The sequence below is a fragment of the Gavialis gangeticus genome, unplaced genomic scaffold (assembly GCF_001723915.1).
Source record: "Gavialis gangeticus isolate Ggan-Ray unplaced genomic scaffold, GavGan_comp1, whole genome shotgun sequence".
Lineage (NCBI taxonomy): Eukaryota > Metazoa > Chordata > Crocodylia > Gavialidae > Gavialis > Gavialis gangeticus.
In genome coordinates this window covers 60,783,404-60,789,587 of record NW_017729004.1, presented here as the reverse complement: position 1 = coordinate 60,789,587, position 6,184 = coordinate 60,783,404, and the positions used below count along the sequence as shown (strand labels likewise).

General features: G+C 49.6%; 1 long non-coding RNA gene across 1 annotated transcript in view; it reads right to left on the bottom strand.

The window, feature by feature from the left end:
• The window catches only part of LOC109291438, a 36,501-nt gene extending 31,106 nt beyond the window's left edge, over positions 1 to 5,395 (bottom strand). The window contains exon 1 of the long non-coding RNA XR_002095845.1: positions 4,795 to 5,395. This is a non-coding gene — a long non-coding RNA (uncharacterized LOC109291438). The remainder of the gene's footprint in view (positions 1 to 4,794) is intronic.
• Between the last annotated feature and the right edge of the window lie 789 nt (positions 5,396 to 6,184).

Below are 6,184 nucleotides of genomic sequence, written 5' to 3'. Positions count from 1 at the left end.
TGGCCCTTTTCCAGTCCTCCAAGACCTGTTCTGAGCACCACGCATACTCAAACAGTTGGGCCAGTGACTCCACTATGACTGCAGCTAATGTGGGGAGGATTACCTGTGGCAGGGTAACTCTCAGCAAATCCCACATGGCGTGACCCTGGGGAAAAGGCAAGTAGGAATCACCTGAAAACCTCCGCCTCCTGAGTTACCAGGTGACCAAAGAAAGCCCGAGAGAAGCCCAGGACCAAGGCGGTACCCACAAACATGAGGACCCACCCGGGTGAGCGAGAGCCTTAAGGGGGGAAGGTGTGTAGCAGGACACTAAGGTGCCTGTTACTCTCAGAGGAGAGGCAGGAACCCAGGTGCCAGTTGCCAGGACAACCGGTTAAGGAAGGAATTGGCTGCACCTGCACCTGGTCAGCTGACCGGAAGGGGCAGGGCCTGGCTCCCACATAAACCCATGCCTGAGGCCAGGAGAGTAGTTCCCTGCTGGTAGCCAAGGGGAAGGAGCTCTGCCTGAGTGAGAAAAGAAAAAGAGGCCTGACTGCACAAGCAGCTCCTGATGCTGTTATGGGATGGAGTATTCCTTGGTAGGGATTGAATGATGTTTTAGCTGGGCGGCTTGGATTTTTATTATAGCCTAGGGGCTTTGTGTTTGTGTTTGCTTTTACTGGTGGTTTGCGTGAGGCTATTAGGGGATGGAGGAGGCCTCATAGAGTACCTGCAGCAGCGTGGGAAACCCCAGCCCCAGAGAGAGGGGGCGTTGAGAAGCCCCAGAGAGAGGGGGCGGCGAGCACCAGTGAAGTCGCAGTGCCAGACAGGGCTGCGGAGAGCCTGAGCACCAGGAAGATGCAGAGCGAGATAGGGCTGTGGAAAGCCCAGGGAGGACAGGGGGAAGGCCAAATTACAACAAGGCCACAGATCAAACCTCATAAGTATCATCTGCGAGGCTTGGGCTGCGGTGTAGGGGAGGAAAAGGAGCCACAGATAGCGCCCCCTAGCAGCGGAGCAGAAAATGGGCAGCCTTCTGTTTAATTACATCCATTAATCAATAAAGATGAAGGCATGGCAGGAGAGAAGGCAGGCAGTTGGCCCATAACAGGAGAGCCAGGTCACCAATAGAAGGACTCCAGAAAAGGCACTCCTGTCACACCAGGATCCCTGCTGATGACTAACCAAGCACAGGAATCAGGACAGGAGCAATGAGACAGGGTTTGAAAACAGTCAAAAAGTCAGGAATAACTGGAGGCTGGTAGGGCACTGGGCAGCCAAATTTCACCTAAGACTTATATCCTATAGCTCAGCTGGCTGCAGGGCAATCAGACACAGATGAACCCAACCAGAAGTCAAGAGGTAAGCCTTAAGCTGGGAGCAAACCCATGGCCATAATAAGGTTTTCCTCAGGAACTGACTGCATCTGAATGCAGCTGTTTACATGTATGTAGATTTAGGCACAGATATGAACAAGACTAAAGTATATTAATAATTAGGTATGTGTAAGCTGCCTTGGTTGCTTAGGTATGCCAAATGCATTAAAATCATCACTAATGAGATCACTCAGATGCTGGATGCTGTCTCACATTAGTATTAAAATACACCATTGATAAATCAACAGCATGAACTGTGCAGCCTACTGAAACTCAGATTCAATCTGTTACCAATGGTAACAGTTATTTAAGTATAAGAATTAATCTCAATGGATAGCCATACATTTATATAAGCCAGATACTCTTCAGAATAGAAAAAGGAGGAAACAAAGGAAAATTGAAAACAGAAAACAAGAATAAGGTTAAGCTTATCAGTGCTTTGGATGGGCTAATGGACCTATTACTCAACAGTGCTAATTAGGGCAATGCAGCTATGTTGCTTCTGATTTAGCGGTAGTGTTGAGTTTAACAATCTCCATACTCCAAAACTAATTCTCTAAAAAGTGACAAAGGAACAGAAACTCCTAATCACCAGTGAGAGAATATTTCTCATGGAACAGTTGTTTCATGTGTGACCTCACAGTCTTGGTCCTCAAAAGGAAACTTATATACCTTTGGAAAACAGATTGGCTGCATCTACATGAAGTGCTTTGCTGGGCCTTAGCTTAATTTATTGCACGGTATGAGCAAGTGTCTACACATGCACATCCTTACTGCACAGTAAATTTCCTTAATCATGACTAGAGTTGATGCAAATACAGGTATCAAATTTAGCCACATTTAGTTAATGTTCAATAACTCTAAGTTTAGTGCCAGATCTGCCCAGCCACTAGGGAGCCAGCCTGAGTCCAGTGCCAGGACTCCTGACTGGGTGCCTCACCTGCCCCAAGGCTGGACTGCCTCTCTAGCAGCACCTACCTGCAGGCTATAAAGGTCTCCAGCCATTTTGTGACCTGGGACACACACCACAGAAGCATGGAAGAGCCTGTGTTCTGCACAGGAGCACTGCAGGCCCTGTGTGCCCCCCATGACAGGACACAGGCACCTAGCCAGAACTGCTGATTGTCCACATGTGAGTATTGTAAAGGGCTACAGCCTGCCGTACTCCCTGCCCAGCCCCAAGATCTCCCCAGGGCTGCTGGCTGGCTGTCTCTGGAAGCAGGGCCCATACCTGCTCCCTGCTGCTACTCACCCCCAGCAGTCTGTCTTGTCTCTGCAGGTCCTATGGTATATTGTCTCTGCCACGTGGTTCACAGGCCTTGGCCATGCCCATGCTGAGCACTGCTGGCCACTGTTCAGGGCCAGCCACACAGGGAAAGCCATGATGAGGCCCAGAGAGCCGGTGTGGGACACACCACCACCATGTCCTCCCTATCTAAGTCCACCTGGGACCCAAACTGGAGCCAGGAGGAGAGTGGGAACCTTGTGGTGCTCTGGGGTGGTGCCCCTCCACCTAACCTGCCTGCATTCCCCTGGCCTCAGGTTCCCCCACAGCACGCAGAGAGGCGAGACAATTCAAAAGTTTATTGAGCAGCCCATGTCCCCACAGCTGGGTGGGCATGGGCCTCTCACACACAGAGGAAGGTGTCAGTGCCAGTGGTGATGTCCTTTTTGGCAGTGGGGGGCAGGGACTTGTAGCACTGCCACAGGTAGCCCTGTAGGTGGCAGTGGAGGTTGCAGGGCAGCCCAGGCTTGCCCCCCACACCGTCATAGCTCACAGTCCCACACCAGGATTACCTGGGGTACCAGGAGGATCATCATCAGCAGGGCATAGTTGCTCAGGCACCCCTCAGCCTGCACAAATAGCTAATCACACACCACCCAGAGCACATGCAGCAGGAGCAAGCTTTGGGTGCAGCAGCAGCAGCATGTGACAGTCAGCCTTGGAGAGCCTCCCTGGAGAGGCCCCCAGTGGGGAGGATGGGGGCATGACCAGCTGCTCACCCCAGTTGTCCTGGAGACCTGCATGCTTTGATCCTGGGTGCCATGGGCTGGCTGGCAGTTCAGCAGAGTGGTTGGCCTGCAGGACCGGGGGAGGGGGGGGGGATGGAGAGCAGGGTTTGAAGCCACAGCAGCAGATGCTGCCAGTAGCCTGTCCTGTCCGACCCTGGGAAGCAGGTGGGGGAGGCAGGCTGCCTGCAACCAGCACCCAGCGGGCCACTAGCCCCAAGAGAATGTGCAGGGATGGGTGGCTTTGCCATTGGCTGCCTGGGCCTGGGTCTGCCCAGCCTGACTTACCATGGTCCCTGGGCACCTGTGCATGCCCAACTCCCAATCTAAGGCTGGGCAGTGAGTGCATAGCCCCTGGTGCAGAGCATCTTATCTCTGAAATGTTGCAAACTCTCACAAAAAGCTTCTGTCTCTTGCCTCGTCAGGGCCAACATCTGGATGCAGGGGAGAGTGCACCGGCTCCAGCAAAGACGTAGCCTCCACCTCACCGCAACCCAGCACTGGAGCCCACTGTATGCGGCATATGTGCCAGCAGTGGACTCAGGACTGCATTCTCCTGCTCCAGCACCTGATGGAGGTGTTCATGGAGGCTGCTGGTAGGAGCACTTCCCCTTCCCCCATGGGCTGCATTGCAAATATTGTGCAGGACGCATGCTGCAATGATGACCCAGGGGAAGTTTCGGCCATCTCAAAGCAAACAGTGAGGGAGAGCTAGCAGCCCTTAAGGTGGCTGAAGGCACACTCAACCAGGGCGCAAGTCCAGTCCAGACACCAGTTAAAGTGGGCCTGGTGGGGGCCCAGGTGGCCGGCATAGGGCCTCAGTCACGGGAGTAGTGGGTAGGTTGGGTCCCCAATGAGGAGAGGTGGGATGATGATGGCAGGCCAGCAGGATCTGGAGGCCCTGGGTGCCAGGGCCAGGGGCTGGAGCAGCTGTGGCTGAGAAGCGCAGCTGGGGCATGCCACACTGCTTGGCTCAACACAGGAAGAGTCTTCCTGGACTGCACAGTATGGGAGCTGTGTTTTAAAGATGGCTGCCAAGTGCTGGCAACTGGCTCCAGAGGCTGGAACTCCCACCAGTGGCCACAGAGGGACACGGCAGGGCTGGAGGGAACTGGCACTAACTTTAATGCCAGTTCTCTGCATGTGTAGACACCTGCCAAAAAATTAAGATAATGTACAGTAAATTTAATCGTGACTGATTGCACATATAGACATTCCTACTGGGATTAAAAATTATAGCTTTATGGGACAGCAAAAACCAAGGACTTATACAGGCAATGATTTTTTGGCTTATTATAAACTTATCTGCTCTTCCAGCTAGCCTTTCTTTGTTCCTCAGGTGAAAACAGCCATCTTCCCTTTTGAAAGGTCTTATTCATTTTATATAATTTGGTTTCACTACAGGAACGGTTCTTTACTGATCACACACCTGAGCAAAAATATTTCATGCCCAGACACTTGTCTAGCATCTTTCTCATCTCTAAACCGGTCCAATAAAAAATATTGTCTTACTCAAATCTTATTTCCAGTTTAGGAGACAATCCACCTGAAGCAGGACAGTAAGCTTGAGGTGTAGTTATCCTGCTGGGAACAATAGGTGTTCTGGTCAGACATAGTGTAAATGTGGTGCAAGGTAGATTACTCCACTTTCAGAGATGTAAGCTACTAGCAGAGACGCTCTTAAAGTACTCGAGAGTGTTTACCTGGTTAGTTAGCAAAAAGTAGCTACTATACTGTAACTTCACACCCTGCCTTACTATGCACTAACTAATTCCACGTGCAGAAGGTTTCCCAAAATTGATGTATTGTTTTTGTGTCTCTAGAATAAAGGAAAAATTTTCAAAAGCACAAAAGGGGGTCAGGAACTCAACCCTCATTAAATTTTGCCCATATCTTAAGTCACAAATAAAGAAAAGATAAGAAAGTAACTCAGAAATAAAAAAAAAGGAAACAAGAACCTTCACATTATTTTCCCCAAACAAGAAGGAAGCATGAAGTACATTTATTGGCAACACAGAGAAAATGAGAGTAAACATAATTCACACATAGCAGCAAATAGAGAATTGGTCCTAAGGTTAGTAACATACACCAACTGCCTTAAATGTTTCCCCAATGAATTTTAGTTCCTCAGAAACTTCAATTTAGCATACCCCACAACTACTGTTTAAACACGGGATGAAAAATAAATTAAACACAGCTGGTGGGCCCTCATCAAATCCAGTTACTGTACAGTTCTCTCCAAGGGAACCAAAAAGGGGTCAAAAAGGAAGGATTATCTCCAGTATGTCATAAAGGCAGTGGTAGGTCAGAAACCATCTGCTGCAACACATGTTTCCAGAAGATCAAACAACTTTACCAGCAATTATTCAACATTTAGAAGCTGCTCTAAAAAGGTAATGGCATAGCTTCCCAATTATTAAGCTAAATCCCTTGCTGTTATCTTTGACACTGTTGTGGAGACTATCAGCTTGACTGGAAAAGTCTAAATTAACTTGAGCCTTCTTTTTCCATATTTAAAGATTTGGGCCAACCTGAATTCTAAAATTATAACTCTGATAAAAGAATTCATTCTTGTTCCTCCCTGTTTATAATGTTTTTATTTCTTTTGATACTGTCTCTCACCCCATTCTCATTAGGAAGCTGGGGGACTGTGGCGTAGACACCCATACAGTCCAATGGGTCGCCAACTGGTTAGTGAGTCGCACCCAGAGAGTGGTAGTGGATGGGTCCTTCTCGACCTGGAAGGACGTGGGACGTGGGGTCCCACAGGGCTCGGTCCTTGGGCCCGCCCTGTTCAATATCTTCATCAGTGATTTGGA